The 17,875-nt window shown below is 38.8% G+C and overlaps 1 protein-coding gene and 1 non-coding gene across 2 annotated transcripts in view; both read left to right on the plus strand.

Annotated features, from left to right (window-relative positions):
• LOC126376100 (insulin-like growth factor-binding protein complex acid labile subunit) overlaps positions 1-17,875 on the plus strand; it is a 265,800-nt gene that overhangs the window by 29,507 nt on the left and 218,418 nt on the right. The window lies entirely within an intron of this gene.
• On the plus strand, positions 9,553-9,624 carry Trnav-uac (transfer RNA valine (anticodon UAC)). The gene has a single exon. It is a non-coding gene; the product is annotated as a tRNA-Val (tRNA).

Consider the following 17,875-nt stretch of genomic DNA (forward strand, 5'->3'; position numbering starts at 1 on the left):
TGCTATGCCGGAACTGCTGGCAGCGGTGGCACTGCGCTGCTCCTCTTCGTCCCCTCCACGCCTCGACCTTGACGCCGGGCATGCAGAGGAGCTCGGAGATCTCGTAGACACGCAGGAATCCCAGCGTCCTGCGGATCTCCGCGAAGAAGAGACAGCCTGTCCGTCCCTCGCGAGCCTGGATGGGGCGGATGTATTGGGGGTCGAAGCCGCGGGCGCGCAGCTCCTCCTCCAGCTCAGCAACATCGGTGTCCATGGGCAGGCCACGAATGGCCAGCTTCAATGAGCGCTCCGCCGGTGGGGCGTACGCGAACCAGGAGAGTCCCGTGGCTCTCTCCAGGGTGGTGAGGTACCGCTGGTAGAGCCGGAACTCTTCCTCGGTCCTTCCTGTGGCCCAGCAACTCCCGCAGCTTGCGGAAGTGATGGTGCCAGTCAGGCAGCCGGTCGACCACGATGGGCGGGAGCTTCTTGCTCGCGGGTGCGAGCGGCGGCTGGAGTCGCGCGGGCTTTGTCGACGGTGTAGGCGCCGTCCGGAGGCGCGTGCGGCGGCGAATCCGGGTTGGTGTTGAGCACCGCTGCGTATGAGCGCGGCGGTGTTGTCTCCATGACCGGCTGGGGCGTGGAGAGCGGCGAAAAAGTGTTTGTTGCCGCGTATTGGCGCGGCGGTGTTGGAGAGTGCTGCGGGCGGCGTGGTCCTCACCACGGGCCGCGGTGGGATTCGTTCGGGCGGCGTCGTGGTTCTCTTTTCCGCGGCTCCTGCTCCCGGAAGTCGGGGCAGGGGCAGCGGGAACGGGGACAATCGAAGGCCTGTGTCGATGAGACGCGTCGGAGGCGGTGGTACGGTGGCGGCGAACGGCGTCGTGACGGCGCGGGTGCGCACGAAAGTGCGCGCCCGGCTCTTCGCTACGCCGGCAGTTGGGGGAGCCATACCTGGCTGCTCACCCCGATGAGCTGTCTCAGTGCGAAGCCGAGCGGTCCGCCTGGCAGAGCACGCACTACCACTCCCTCCCCGGTGAGACCCGCTGGTGGGAGGCCGGGGGTTGGTAGGAGCGGTAGCGGTGATACCGTTGGAGCCGCGGGATTAGGAGGGTATTTTAATAAACCCCCCCCCCCCCCCCCCTCCCTGCTTCTTCTCGTCTAAGGTCGCAGTGTAGGTGGACGAAAAGATGGGCTTCCGAGCACTTGGTAAGACAGAGCGAGGCATTCGCCACTATACCGGGTAGTGGACGAGCGGTGCTTTGGCGGTAACATCAAAGTAAAATCGTATGTTAGTGTTCGTTAGTGTCATTACCGCGTAATTCATTCTCTATTTTTAAAGTAAGCGTACAATACGCTTTGCATAAAACTCAATGTGCAATGTATGATAACAATACTTTAAAAACTTGCAAGTTATATAAAATGTTAAACAGCATTACTCTCAAAACCTTAAGAATTTTATGTAATAACAGTATTTAACGATTTAGTCACGTATAAAAATGTATCTGAATAAAGAGGTTAATTTTAATACATCACTTCATGTTGTCTTTATTTCGCGTAAATTTATAATGCATTTTACAAATTCATTAAAATAAAGTGTAAAGTTGATTACGATATTTTACTTTCTCTTAAATTAAGCGAATAAAGGCGTAATGTTACTTACTTTTCTAAATGTTTAGTTTTCTAGACGAATAAAAGGGTTAAATTCACAGCCTCCTTTCTTCTACTAAATATATTTTCAATTTAAAACGCAACATACTGTAACATTTTTATTCGGACAATAAGTTGCTGGGGGATTTCGATAGAATAAAGTTGTACCTTGTAATATATTTTACAATTTTATCGATAAATTTACGAAAAAAATTCAGAGTGTGTGTTACGAAGAGTAGAGCCGGAATATGAAATAAAAAAAAAATCTCGCAAGTGACATTACGCCTTTATTCGTTTGGGGTGTCGATACATAAACAGCCTATATACGTCCCACTGCTGGGCACAGGCCTCCCCTCAATCAACCGGAGGGGGGTATGGAGCATACTTCACCACGCTGCTCCAATGCGGGTTGGTGGAGGTGTTTTTACGGCTAATAGCCGGGACCAACGGCTTAACGTGCCCTCCGAAGCACGGAATCATCTTACTTTTTCGCACAATCAGGTGATTCAAGCCTGAAAAGTCCTTACCAAACAAAGGACAGTCTCACAAAGTGATTTCGACAATGTCCCCATCGGGAATCGAACCCGGACCTCCAGATCGTGAGCCTAACGCTCTAACCACTAGACCACGGAGGCTGTCAACAACATTTAATAAAATAAATAAAAATAGCCTTTATTCTTGACTTTAAAAAAACGAATAAAGTAAGATTATACAAAGTTTTCCTTATATACAGTAGGTTCCTAATTAAATATTTTTATATATAAACCATACTGAAACCTTTTCTTTTTAAATCAGCAGCCATGGACAGTCAGGTTGTCTCATGACATAGGCCTCCTCTAGTTCCCTCCATATGTCCCGATCTTTTGCTCATCTTCTCCATAGCTTAGGAAAATCATCTTCCCACCTTTTAGTTGGTCTTCCTCGTTGTCTATTCCCTTCTCTGGGATACCATTCAGAAATGTCTTTAGTCCATTTCTCTCTCAAAAAGAAACTACATTTAGTAAAATGAAAATTCCATACTAAATGAAACTTTTTTTACCATGTGTATTTGTCATAAATACGTATAGATAACACCCGTCTAAGTATCTGACACAAAATCGTGGGCCGCGTCGTCGACCGATAACTTCCGATAAACAAATAGATAACGAAGCTGATAATGTTTATTTGTGCTTGGAGTGCCGCATTGCGAAACTGACCAGTGAATAACCCTATTATATCCTTACTTTTTTACTTACACATACAATTTTACTATACCAGTATAGTAGTAGAACAGGGCTGATAAGTCTTTCTGCTCCGAGCAATCTCACCATGGCACTGGATTCTCTTATAACCCCTGGTTAATAATAATCAATATATGTAAAAAGAACTTTAATACCTATCCTTTAGGCAAATGGGAACAGAGTGCAAAAGAAAACAATTTGAAAAAAGAATCAGCCAGTATCCTCACTATTAAAGAGTTTTTAAAGCAGGAATATTCCCACTTTGAGAACATTTCCGAGAACAGCACATCGGTGCTTATAACCAAGCTCTATTTGCCAATCGCAACTCTGCCTACCCAAAGATCACCTATAACAGGTTAATACCTAACTCTAATGAGTTATGAACATTTATTAGTTTTAGAGTAAATGTGTATGATGGAATACCAGTTGAGAGCTACAAAATGATATCCAGTAAAATGTGTCCATGTATACAGGGTGTTAGTGACATCGTAACGAAAACTTTGAGGGATGATTCAGACCATGATTCTGAACGGATCAAGTGAAATTTTCCTTCGCAAAAGTGTGGAACTGAAAATAATTAAAAAAATACACTAAAATGTTCATGGAATTTCCGACAGCAAATTACACTTGATATCGACTTAGAATCATGGTCTGAATCATTCCCCACAGTATTCCTTACGGTGTCTCAACACCCATACCTACTTGTCGGCCAGCTAGCTGTACGTACTTGTACGGGGTGTAAGTAGGACTTTCTATCGCAAAAGTATAGATTTGAAAGAATTTTAAAAAACTAAAAAAATCAGGAATTTTGCGACGGAAAATTCCACTTGATATTAACTCAGAATCATGGTCTGAATCATTCCCCTCAGTATTCGTTACGATGTCTCTAACACCCTGTATTTGAAGCACATAATACCGGGTTCACGGGTCATAAGTCATCCCTTGATCATGCAACTTGCAACAGTGTCGACATATCGAGAGTCTCATATTCCTGATTTAACGCGGAAAGAACCCGGTATTTTGTATTATAATTATGATAATAACCGGGTAAACCTCAAACATTTACTATGCGTACAGCTTATTAGAGCCGAATAGTTGAGAGCGAACTGTTAATTTCATTAGATCAAACAGAAGCACAGAAATGACAAGTCATGCCGTGTGAACTCGACTACACTGCTATTTTGCCCTTGATTTGATTATTTGTCACTATCTATCTGTTCTGGTTTAATTTAGTTACACGTGCCTATTTATTTAGACCTCTACGCCTGAGTTTCCACCATACAACCTAGGCGTATAACGTACACTTATTTTTTTATTTATTTATTTAGGTAGGTACACATACAGCAATACATATATAAACTTTTACAGACAGCATTATAAAAATAATAATTTGGTATGCATGCTTGCTTATTACAAGATACTATAGTTATAAAGTTTAGTATTTATATAGTTTGTTTGTTTTTATTTAGTGTTTATTGATACAAGTGGCGAATATTTTTTTATAATTTGATCTACGTCAACCAAAAAAAAGATAAATTTACCCACCCACGTAGATGATCATTAATTTCTAGCAATGAGTTCGGGAAACTATGGGTAAATAAACTATAGAAAAGTCGCTCTATTTGATGAAATTTACATAAAATATTTAAAATTTTTCTTCGATGTTTTTAAGTACCTATAAATTAAAAGAATGGATCTTAAATTTTTGGGCTTATCTGTTTATATGGAGCAGTTTCAGTCTAGTACATAAATGGGATTTAATGAAGTATTTATTTTCACAGCTGCTAGATAGTTACAGTAATATTTATCAGGTGGGGGGCTGTAACAGTGCTTTGTCTTTCCCATTGTCGGGAGAAGCAATGGCACTGTACAAAAAACTGTAATGGTGGGCTTGAAGAGAAGGGGATGAACAGTTTGTTTTAAGCCTAAACATTATTGTATTAGTTGAAGTTGTTTTTAGTTTGTGTAAGTTGTAGAATCGAAAGAAGTCACTACGGAGTGCCATAAAATTTCTTCTTTTTGTAAGATAAAACTCCTTAAATAAAGAAAAAAAGAAGTATTTATTTAAAAAATATGTATTTGTTTATTTTATATTGTTGGTGTTCAATTATTGAATACATAATTGCGTGTTATTATATTCCTATTTTATTTTGTACCTATCGTGGCCATATCATAGAATTGATCATTTCATGAAATGATCGACCATTTCATGAAATGGTCGTATTTCATGAAATAGAACAACATTCGTTGGCCACATCATGATGTGGTTTGGCCAGATCAATGAACACAAAACGTTTAACGATATGACCAACTAAATGCATGATTACTTCATGATATGGCCAAACGTTAGCGATCATATCGTAAAATAGTAACATTATCCACCGGTAGTGGCGCTGGTGTCGCTTTGTTTATGTTTTGCATAATGGCGGCGGACAATAATTATTCTTGTGTGAACGCGAATAATACGAATAATAATGAGCAAATACAAGATAAAAGTGCAGTGAAGCAATGTTTTGACACTAAGGTGAAAAGAAAAACTCGTATTAACAGTAGACAGCAACTTTATTTTTATTTTTAGGTTATATGGCAAATAATGAAGGTCGAGTGACCACGCTACGTAAATCAATGGACTATTATTGGATTTCAAAATATGATATAATTAAAACTGCGAATGAAGAGATATTAATTTTAAAAAAGAAAAATATAGACGATCCTACTATCCGTAAAGTTTCTTTTTTTGACGTGACTTATTGTAGATATGCCGCAGATGGCATTAACTACTTGAAACGGGATTCTATTAAAACGCATAAATGTTTTTGTCATAATTTAAATTATCATAATCCTTTTTTTTATAATTTTTACAAGGCATAACGGTAGGTTAGGGTGCGGCGGGGGTGGCCCTTGGGCCACCCCTACGCCGCCAGTATGTTTATCTTACACACGAAAAGTATACTGAATGATGACCAATGGCATGAAATAGTGTCAAAAAATATGACGACGACTTCAAAGCGAGATGCAGTTACGGCGTATATGTCAACTACATCAACACTCCGTTAATCGAAAATGACTTTTAAATTTTTAATTGACGTTTAAACATTTTTGTACTTTGTACTAGAGTAATACATTATTTCCTACCTTATTTCGCGTTTTTATTACACCACTTATCATGGACACCCTACATTAATGATATGGCCAAACGTGGATGGAAATATCATTAAACGCTGACGTTTAAACGATATGGTCAGTTGAAGTTGGCCATTTCATGAAATACGACCATTTCATGAAATGGTCGATCATTTCATGAAATGGTCAATTCTATGATCTGGCCACGACATACCTACAACTTAGAAACTTATCCTAAAAGTCAATATAAAACCAGTTATATTGAAGCTGTAAATTGAGTAAGATTTGTAAGAAACTTCAAAAAGGATGCAAATATGAACGAGATAGTCTCAAGTATAAGCTGTAGAGCTAAAGGAAGTGAGCACTTTGCGAAATTAGCAAGTTGCATAGACGAATGCTAGCTTTTCGGAGAGCTTTGCTTAACTTTTCATTTCATTAACGTTTTCAAATTGATGTTACTCTAGTTTCAGCCAGACAATACCAACTGTCTATCTTATTATTTGGCATCTACACCAATACATAAAATTATGTGGATTCAATTTGTTTTTGGCGATTTATCCCAGAGCAAGTTGTTTAAGCGATTTATACTGTTTACGAACATTGAATTCTTCTCTTCTATCGTGAGGGTTGTTAGGTGGAATACCAACCTCATCAACCCTGTTGTCAAGGTTATTACGAGCCGCCAAAGGGCCCCTGATATGGCTCATGTAACGATTACATACTTACATCAATAAGTAGTAACCGGGACCAACGGTTTAACGTGCCTTCCGAAGCACGGATCGTCATAATTTCAGACAATCAGGTGATTAGCCTGTAATGTCCTAACCAAACTAGGGATCACAAAGTGATTTTTGTGATTTGTCCCCACCGGGATTTGAATCCGGGATCTCTGGATCGTGAGCACAACGCTTAGCCACTGGACCACGGCGGCTGTTGTAAATTCCTTGTAAAATACATCACGCCTGAATCATCGAAGGGGTACCTACAATTGAAAAAGTCAAACATGCTCTTGTATTATAAATTATTAAGATTATTTTAAACCTTAAACTGCTAGACTAGCGGATTTGAGGGCCTATTATATGAAGTCAGGTCATGTAGCAATTAAGTTTATAATGTACTGCTTACTTCACAACCCATTATAATCTCTATTGCCCTATCCCACATGTTAATGATTTCGATAGCTCACGACTGTAAATCCAAAAGGTTGCCTTGTCGGGTTGTGAGCACTTTAAAAGATGGAAAAGGGAAACGGACTCACGTGTGATGAGGCTCTGAACTTCCCTTGGTTGAAATACTGTTCCTGAGGGGCGCCTCTTTTTACTTGTTCACGGTGAAGTTTAGAAGCTGGAGAAGGTCACTTAGGTAGTTTTTTTATGATTTTTTAACACAATATGTTATAATGTCCGTACGCACACTTGAAGCAGCAATCGGAAGAGAGCGAAATGGGTCGTTGGACGAATGAATGGATGTACTTATGGGAATGGATATAGGAAGAGCGGGAGATTTAAAGCGCTAACTGATAATTGATTACTTTAACACCACACTTCGATATCAAGCGAATATCTGAAGATAGCAAACATCTACATGTAAGTTTACAAACAATTTATTAGGTTTATTGACCCGACTAAACAATGCTTTTTCCTGTACAATATTATTAAAATTCCATGCCACAGAGTCCTTGTACTTGTCTTCTGCCTTACAAAGCCTCTCTGTGACTACATCCCGTCTTACATTAAGCTCTTGTGTACACAATCGTTTTTATCCAACCCGATAACACTTAGAATACATCGCTTTGAACAGAGCTTACCTGTACTGAGCGTTGTAGACTCGTATTATGATGTTATTGTTTACTTTAAGTTATAAGACTTCGATGCTCGGGAAGAGGATTGACTGGTTAACCGTTCTTGTGGCAAAGAGGAATAGAGGTATTAAAAAAAACCATAATCCCCGTTGTTTTACTATTGCGTCTGGAAATCTGAGTCTTGTTAGGTTTAAACATATTATATATGCATACGCAATATCTGCATTAATTACGTATTGTAATGATCTCATAATGTATACTGCAAAGACCATTTCCTACATGTTAAATACACAAGTCGACCAATAAAATTATCATGTTTGTTTCCGCTCCTTAGCCGAAATTTGTTTTCCTTTACAAAAAATATAAGTTTTGAAACTAAAACTCGACTACGGAAAAATCGCGCTTTAAAAAGTATGAAACAACAAAATAGTGACGTCATTTGTTAAATTCTGATAAATGGTTCAGAAGTTAGATGGAAACAGACGCACATACACACATACATAGCGGTTAAACAAATAATCCGCTTTACTTCGCCGCAGTCGTGTAAAAAAAATGCGTCTGTTGTAGCTAGAATATATTGCTCGTAAACAAGAATACTAAGGCTAAACAAACCTCGATCATCTTCAGAGACACCAATACAATCAACTTTCAAACTCGAAAAGCTAATAACAATGTGATTTATTGCACATAATTCAGAGCAGATTCCAGGCTACGAGCCTAATGTCAAAATATACATAATACCAAGCTTTCGACATCCTACAGCGAATATTAATTAATGACTTAACTACCAACTAATATCAGTAGCAAGGAGCTAGACTCAAATGAAATGCCACATACCTACTAGAAGCAACCCTTGAGGTAGGTTCAAGAGTAGAGACAAGTGAGATAATTATGCATACCTGCGGGCTTAGCACCGTAAGCGCGCGACTCTTTCTCGCTTCGATATACGTCACCCGTCCCTCTCTCACAGTACTGCACAGAAAGAGACAGATGATCTCTGTCGCTGCGAGAAAGAGTCGCGTGCTTACGGTGCTAAGCACGCTGATTATATTTATAATATTCAAATATGAGCGATGAAATTAACACCTGTTATCGTACGGTTCATTGTAACCATAGTAGGACTTCGTATCGAGAGTCAGAGGTACACATCCGTCGCAAGATGAACTAAACACGCTTCACATCAGGTAGACCAACCAGATAGGTGGTGAGCCATATCCCCGTGTACTAATGGTCAAACCAACTGTGTTAGCGAGTTTAAAACTCGGCGTATTCATTTTCTTCCAAAATTATCTTTATGACTTCCCAATCTTGATCCTTCATCATCTCATATGGGTTATTTACCAACCCTTGATATCCGGCTCATTATTGAGTCGACAATAGCGTGACATGGCTCATACAATAAGAGTAATACGTAAATAATAGTCAATAATAGTCAGATCAGAGCTAACGGGTTAATGTTCTTTCGGAAACAGTTTTCTATGATAACAATATAATTTTTACCTTAGTCCCAAAAGGATAGGTTTCGCTTCCGACACAGAAATGGGTCAGTACCAGCTCCATGATAATGCAGGTTTTAGCAGCCAACACGCAGACCAGAGGCTGTAAACCTCGGCGTTTGAATTCGGGGAGAACTCTTAGTCTGCGCGGGTGCAGGCCCGGTAGGATGAACAACTGAAAGAACAAAAATGACAATAATTATCGCATATACCTAAAATCACGCCTATTTCACTCTGTGGTAAGGTCCTGACACGTCACTTTTGCTCCTTCCAATCTCGGCCGAAAACGGCCTCCGTGGTCCAGTGGTTGAGCGTTGGACTTACGATCCGGAGGTCCCGGGTTCGAATCTCGGTGGGGACATATCACAAAAATCACTTTGTGATCCCTAGTTTGGTTAGGACATTACAGGCTGATCACCTGATTGTCCAAAAAGTAAGATGATCCGTGCTTTGGAAGGCACGTTAAGCCGTTGGTCCCGGTTACTACTTACTGATGTAAGTTGTCGTTACATGAGCCATGTCAGGGGCCTTTGGCGGCTTGGCACTCCACCTCACAACCCACATGATAGAAGAAGACTCTCATGAAAGTCTTTATGCACGCTCGCCGGTTTAGATTGCTCTTGACCTGCCGGGTCCGCATGACAACCGCGCCGCGCGCGGCGCAATTTATATCGAGCGCTTGGACCAACGATACGAATGCTATCTACGTAGATGGACGTCAAACGGCTCTTGATCGAAGTGCGCGAGCGCGAGCGCGGCGCGCTTGTCATGCGGACCCGGCTGGCCTATTTTTGGAAACACCCTGTATGTACCTATACATTGTCATATCGTCTTGCAAGTCCAGTACCAGAGATCGATCGAAATATAAAGTTAATATTATCTACATTTAACACTATTAAAACTCTAAAATGGATCAAACTCGTAATGTTTATCCAACCCTTTACAGTATCTGAGTGTTCACCACTTAACATCCCATTAACAAAACATAAAATGAACCACAAAATCCAACTTCTATATAAAAAGATTATAGCAGTGATATCACACAAAAACTTTCATTACACAATCGTAGAAAACGATCGTTTAACTAAATGCCTAATAAAACGCTTATTATTTGGATAATGCGTAAAATTTATCATTTTGTCGTAAATATAAAATTAACGGCTCTGGCGTTTCCACGCCCACACCATACGCCAGACGTTGAATCAGTGTCATCGATCACCGTCGATGGTCTCGATTGGGGTCTAGACGATTTTCCGTAAAAACCAAATATGTCGACCGTTTAGTTGGTTCTTGGACTTCTTGATGATAACGTTGACCCTCAATTTCAAGTCCTTAGATCAATTTTTAAAGCGCTTCTTTCCTCTCTGAACGATAGACTTTAGACCTCAGTTTTTTGTTTTAATGTCTTTTGGTTTCCCCCAACCGGCTGCAGGTGAAAATCAGCGTCATAGTCTAGCTACAGCTAAGCTGTGACATTTGCTGAGCTGAAGCCGTTTCGGCATTAAGTATAAAAATTATTAAGTAATTTTATTACTTCTAAGTAAGTAATGTTAATTTATGTTATGCCGAATAAATATTTTTTCAATCAATCAATCAATAATACTTTATTGCACAAGAACATATATAAAGGACATAAACATACGAATAAAACATAAGCACAATAGGCGGCCTTATTGCTAAACAGCAATTTCTGCCAGGCAACCTTAGGATGAAAGAAGATTATTCATTGGAGCACGGGCTGGTGCAATAAACATATAATGATACCAACACAACAAAAAAAAAGAATAATAAATAATATATACCTATCTAAAGAAATAATATAAATAAACAAAAAGAAATAATATAAATATATATAACATACACACATATATACACTATATACACAATATAATACATATAAGGAGAATAAGAAAACCACTTTCAATTTTTTTTTTCTTTCTTTCTTTCCTATTTTAGATTCGGTTTGAGAAAATATATTATTCTTGTATTTGACTTCGGGTCTCTTAATCGATAGATGACATAACTATTATATTGGTAGCACTACACATATGGATCACTTTTACGGGCTTTCATCAGTATAATTGATAGACATCGTAATATCGTGCGTGGCAATCAAGTCTATGTTTACGATGTGAGGCGCTTTAGAACCGGGATTTATCAAAATTTCTCCCAATTAGTAAGTCTTGTATCAAATTAATAGGTTCATTATGGATACAATGTAAAGGTCGTGTCCCACTTCAGTACTAGTTTGTGGAATGTTGGAAATAGACAAATCGAAACTGGCGTGTCAATTAGCTTGGGTAATGGAAAAGCATTAGTAAAACTACGAGTATAATAAGCTTATACATCAAAGATAATTTGTTTGTTTTCCACTGGTATTTTATAGGAAATCGAACTAAGTGTTTATTTTATATTAAGTTAGATGGGTAGGTAATAAGGTATACAGGGTGTAAGTGACATCGTAACAAACACTTTGATGGATGATTCAGACCTTTCAGTTTAATACTTTTGCGACGGAAAATTCCACTTGATATCAACTCAGAATCATGGTCTGAATCATCCCCCTCAGTATTCGTTACGAATTCACTATCACCCGATATACCTACCCATCTAACTTAATATAAATGATGAATATATTATAAAAAATAACTAAGACGCTGTCAATTTTGTTCTCAATTTATCAAATGAAAGCAAATATTAGAAAATTCTCAATGCTAAAAACCCCATTTAAATATATAATTCCGCATGTCGCCCCAATTTCTGGTAATTACGACTACATGCTTCAAGTTACTAGGTCACATTTTCACTTCACTTTCTAACCAATGAAATGCCCTAGACCACACTACTTGCGGTCGCGTTACTCGAACTAGAGGTATAAAAGCTATTCATAGCTCTATATTATTTAAAAAATATTACATACTCATAAATCAACTCGAGCGAAATTGTAAGAATCGTAATGATAAAAGTGAAAGCAAGGTTGCTCATCTTATAGTTTTACAGCTTATAAATATTATGAAGAATTTTATGTCTGTGGCTTTTATTATTAATGGAAACTTTTGTTGAGGCATTAGTGTCAGACATCGTAAACGCGAGATGACGTTCCGTTTCTGCATAAACTTTTACGTGTAGGTATTTAATCTGCCATAAATTTTAGTTTAGCATTTTGTGTTGGAGAAATGGACAAGGTTTATGACAACAGAAGTAGAGAAGTCGTTTTACAAATTGTTACACATAAATTCCTCCTCAATTATTGTCTAAGTTCATCATTTATTTTTTGATAGAGCTAAAAAGATATTTTAAATATTAAAAGCTTCTCCGAGTGTCAATACAATCAACCAAGAATGAGAAAAGATTGGCAAGACAAAAACAAGAAAAACATTACACATAAAAATGTGTGTAGGTATGAACCTATATCTTGTAATTTTGCCTATTCTTAATCTGAAACAGATGATGAAATCAAATGTACCTTTACGAGTGTGTGACACCAGCCCTTTAACGTCCCCACTGCTGGGACACGGGCCTTCCCCATGGATGGATAGGGAGATCGGGCCTTAAACCATCACGCGGGCCCAGTGCGGATTGGTGGTTATTAACGACTGCTAATGCAGCCGGGACCAACGGCTTAACGTGCCTTCCGAAGCACGGAGGAGCTCGAGATGAAAACTTTTTTTTTGTGGTCACCCATCCTATGACCGGCCTTTGCGAAAGTTGCTTAACTTCAACAATCGCAGACCGTGCGCGTTTACCGCTGCGCCACCGAGCTCCTCACGAGTGTGTAATCCGTTTTAATTAGTTACTAAATAGCCACATTACATTTCCTTTCAAAAGGTAGGGTTATCAAATGCAATAGGTAATTAACTCACAATAACGTCGCCGTAGTCTTCTTCTATCGTGTGGGTTGTGAGGTGGATAACCTCAGCAACCCTGGTTTCAGGGTTATTATTGAGCCGCCAAAGGCCCCTGACATGGTTTATATAGCCGTAGAGTGAAATCCACATAAGCGTCTTTTTGAAAAGACGCGTTCGGTATGATTTCTGTTAACAAAACCGCGCAACAGACACGCTAGTTTCAATTCGGTAAAAATTAAAAAAAAAAACTTGTGGTCTAAAGTTTTACCCGGATTGAAATTAATTGAAAAAAATCGAGGTTCTGTTAAATAAAATTACAACAGGATGTGATTTTTCAATTAAGCGCTTATGTGATTTTAACTATAAGGCTACGATATACAATATAATTATTTATGACAGTATTTATGACAAACACAACAGTGGGTGAAATAAAGGCATGAACAATGTCGTTATACCTATCTTCTTCTCTTATCGTGTGGGTTTTGTAGTGGAATACCAGCCTCATCAACCCTGGTGTCAGGGTTATGATTGATCCGCCAAAGGCCCCTGACATGGCTCATGTAACGATTACTCACTTACATCAGTAAATTGTAACCGGGATCGGGACAGTGATCTTGCTTTCGGACAATCAGGAGATCAACCTGTAATGTTCTAACCAAAATAGGGATTACAAAGTGATTTTTGTGATAGGGGACATATTACCGGGATTCGAATCCGGTTATACCTTTAACAACAACACTTTTGTTGGTGTACTTTATTAACTAAGTTTTTATCATTTCTGTAATTTGCATAACAGCCTGTTACAAAATGCATCTTTACATTCTCCTATGGGGTACGATACTCAGTGCTTTCTGTTATAAATTACAATGCACTCGTACGAATGTTCCGCGGCGTTTAGTGCCGTCGCGACAATGCCAAGTCGTTATTACGAATTATTGCTCTCATTCCGAATTGCCTTCGCTTTTTGATGTATGCAGTTATGTAGAATACGCAGTATGTGTTTAAAAATCTAGTTTTCTTATAATGTGTGTTATGTATGTAGATATGGCCGATTCCGGAATCCAGTTCGGCAAACGCGTGACTTTAATCACAACCGCAGACACTTCATACAAACAACTTCGTTTTACACCGATACCACACATTGACGTTACCGTACACGCGCATCTGTGTGTGTGATGTCTGGCGCCATACAATTCAAGTCTAAACTATGTTCGAAGGGGGGGTGAGGTAAACCTGGCTCAGATGCTGGTGGGGAGCGGAGAGTAGCCAGTAGTAGTAATAGTTTTATTCCTTATTCTATGCTTATATCATAGTGTCACGAGTTTAAATCCCGGCTTGTACTCTAAACCACTGAATTCGAGTTTGAAGTCATGTTTGGATCATAGATAATTAACATCACGTGGTTCCAAGATTTTTGTTCGTTTAATGACAATTAGCTAGAGTGGGTGTAGACTTTACATATGTGCCTACCTCTTCGAGGGTACATATTTGACGCTTTGTTATGTGTATGCCCGATTGATGGGTAAAGCAGACAGAAATATAAATTTACTTCGATATCCATGAGTAATATTATAACAATAGAAACATAAATGTCTCAACAAAATACAGAACCTCAAGTGATTTTCCACTTACCTACCCCTGAACTGGCATTAAAAACCAGTAAAACGTCACGGTATAGTGTGCAAAGCACCTGCAAATGTTTTATGATGATTACGAACCAACAACAATAGGCACTTATTGTTTTATTAGAGGCTCGCCTCAACATTGATGGAAAAACATTAGAGTCTGGAATCGATACGGAATGTGAATCAACTTGGTAAACCGATGAATTATAAATGACTATTATGAATTGTTGTTTCCTAGGTCAAATAAATTATGAAATATTTGTTACTAAATAAAGACTGACAGATGTTTCTTTTTCGTAATAATAAGTGCGACATTTCGTCACGTTTTTCTACGACGTCACAGGTTGCTTTTTCATACAAATTCCATAGTAATTTCGTGTTTTTATTTTTATTTTATTTTATTTTATTTGGGATGAAAAACAGCAGTACAAAATCATTACATTATAGTCTTAGCACTAAACAGTTTAGGTATATGTACAGCCAACAACAACATCCACATATTACTATACAGAATTCTGTGAAGAAGACATTATCATCCAGTTGCACATTAGATAGAACTTAGCAGAGGTCAAAAGAAGAAAAAAGGATTATTAATTAGGTTCAGGTCGCAGGCTGTCCATGACAGCTCTCTTAAACTTAGGGGCGTTTAGGTAACATATGTCTAAATTAATAAAAAGACTATTATAAAGTTGTGCGACCCGGCGCAGGGGCACTCGTTTACCCGCGTTTGTGCGACAGTGACCCAACGCAAAGAATGGGTAGTTTCGTGCCGCTCGCCGTGTCGCACGTCTTGGTACGGAATAAGTTAACTTATTTGTGAGGTCAATACAGTCAATGTTGTTGTGACAAAGAGAATGTAATGTCATCATTTGAAGAAGAATACGTCTAGAAAGGAGAGTAGGCAAGTTATACCGTGTCAGTAATTGTGTATAAGACAAACGTAATTTGTTGGAAAGTTTATAGTTCAAAGTTCGCAAGAACTTACGCTGGATTCTTTCAATATTATCTTTATATTTTTCATAGTATGGATCCCAAATAATGCATGCATATTCCAGTTGCGGGCGGACTAAAGTTTTAAATAAGTGTAAATAAGTAGAGGGCTTTTTGAAATTAGTAGCCGACCTGGTCACAAATCTGTACATACGGAACGCCTTGTTAATAATGGTTTCAACATGATTATTAAGATGTAATTTCGTGTCAAGTATAACACCTAGATCCCGAAGGGTATCCGCTCTGGTCAGTATTTCATCACATAATTTGTAGTTTGAGATAATAACTTTTTGTTTTTTCGTAAAAGTGATGATGTTACATTTCTGTATACTGAACTGTAGTTTATTTCTTTGAGAGTACAGGCTAATGCGGTCTAAGTCTTCCTGAAACAAAGCCGTATCATTAACACTTTTTATAGCCTTGAATACCTTTAAATCATCAGCATAGAGTGAAAACTTGGTGTACTTAAAACAATGTTTGATATCGTTGATAAAAATGTCAAAGAGTAACGGACCGAGAATAGAGCCCTGTGGGACCCCGGAGGTAACTATTGTAGATACAGATTGGTGGCCATTCACAACAACTCTTTGGCTTCTATTCGAGACATACGATGTGAACCAACGCAGCAAATTCCCGCGAATACCATTGTAAGCAATTTTGCTTAAAAGTAACTCATGGTCGACTCTATCGAAGGCTTTTTTAAAATCCGTATAAACGGCATCTACTTGCACACCTCTATCCATATTTTCATAAAGAAATCCGGCATATAACAATAGATTAGTAACTGTTGATCTTTGCTTTACAAAACCATGTTGTTCCTGTATGATTACATTTTTAATTATGGGGTATAGATTACTATGCACAAGTTTTTCAAAAACCTTCGATAAGGCACATAAAATTGAAATTGGCCGGTAATTTTCTACACTGTGTCGTGATCCGTTTTTATGCACAGGCACGATGTGCGCAGTCTTCCAGATTGTGGGAAAGAAACCCTCCTCAATACATCTATTGAATAAAAATTGTATTGGCGTACATAAGTAAACAGCATTAAGTTTAAGGAAAAGTGCCGGTATGCCATCAGGCCCCGGTCCCTTGGTAGCATCGAGACCCTTCAGTAGAAACTTAATTTCGGAGGTTGAGAAACCGCACCTTTAGAACTAAACTGGCTTAACTCAAAATTTATAGTATATGTGTTTTTGCATTAAAACGACATTTTAAAGCATAATTCATAACCCTACAAGATTAAAATGTCGTATTTCATAGTGTGAGTAAAGAGACGCTAGTTCGGTCTCTTTATTTCGTCGCAAATTACTTTTGTCGCTTCAAATCAAAACCGACCAATTCAGTTGTCCGCCGACCGTGAGTGAGTGCACGCGTGTGTTAAGCTGGCGGATTTTGAGATGCGTCACTTTATTGCAAAAAGTAAAGGTAAGTTTCATTAAGTATGTTTTAGTCGTAAAGTGAAACTTTATCGGTTTGAGCCACTTTATGTCTTAAATTTTGGAATCGTATAAAGGAGTTTTTAGTGATGCGTCGTTATTTTATAAAATATATCGTTATGTTTTGTAGCCGTTTTTTGATTGTGGCAATTTTTTATAAAAATATGTTTATCAACGCGTGTCAATTCTTAACTTCTTTTTGATTTTATTCAAACTCTTACCGTCCGTTATTATTCTGTTTTAGGTTAAATCAAAAAGATGTCGAAGAAATTTGTACGAGCGAATAAAATATTCAAAGCCATGCACTTATCACCACCAAGTGTTAAACCGAACCTGAGCCTCCTCCTCTTCGTCCATTACCAAATAACATAACAGTACATCGTGCAACTAAAACAATTGCTCCTTATCCTGAAAAAGCCGACTTTGACGAAAGACTGGAACCCGCTTCTCTCGTTTCTTTAGACCTCCAGCAACCTGCATCAAACACAAATATCTCAGATTCAGTACTAGCTACAAAGCATACGACAACGTCAACTTCTATGAAACAAGAAACGCCTGTTGCACGTGGGAACTCCATGAAATGCTCTTTGAATGTTACAGCTTTACGACCCGATCGTTTACCACTCAAAGTTTTTTCAAAGCTTGCCTCTGACCATCCGCTGATAATGAGTGAGCTGAAATCTTCGACGCATTCGCTTCCTACTAACACG

Source organism: Pectinophora gossypiella, chromosome 1, assembly GCF_024362695.1.
Source record: "Pectinophora gossypiella chromosome 1, ilPecGoss1.1, whole genome shotgun sequence".
Classification (NCBI taxonomy): domain Eukaryota; kingdom Metazoa; phylum Arthropoda; class Insecta; order Lepidoptera; family Gelechiidae; genus Pectinophora; species Pectinophora gossypiella.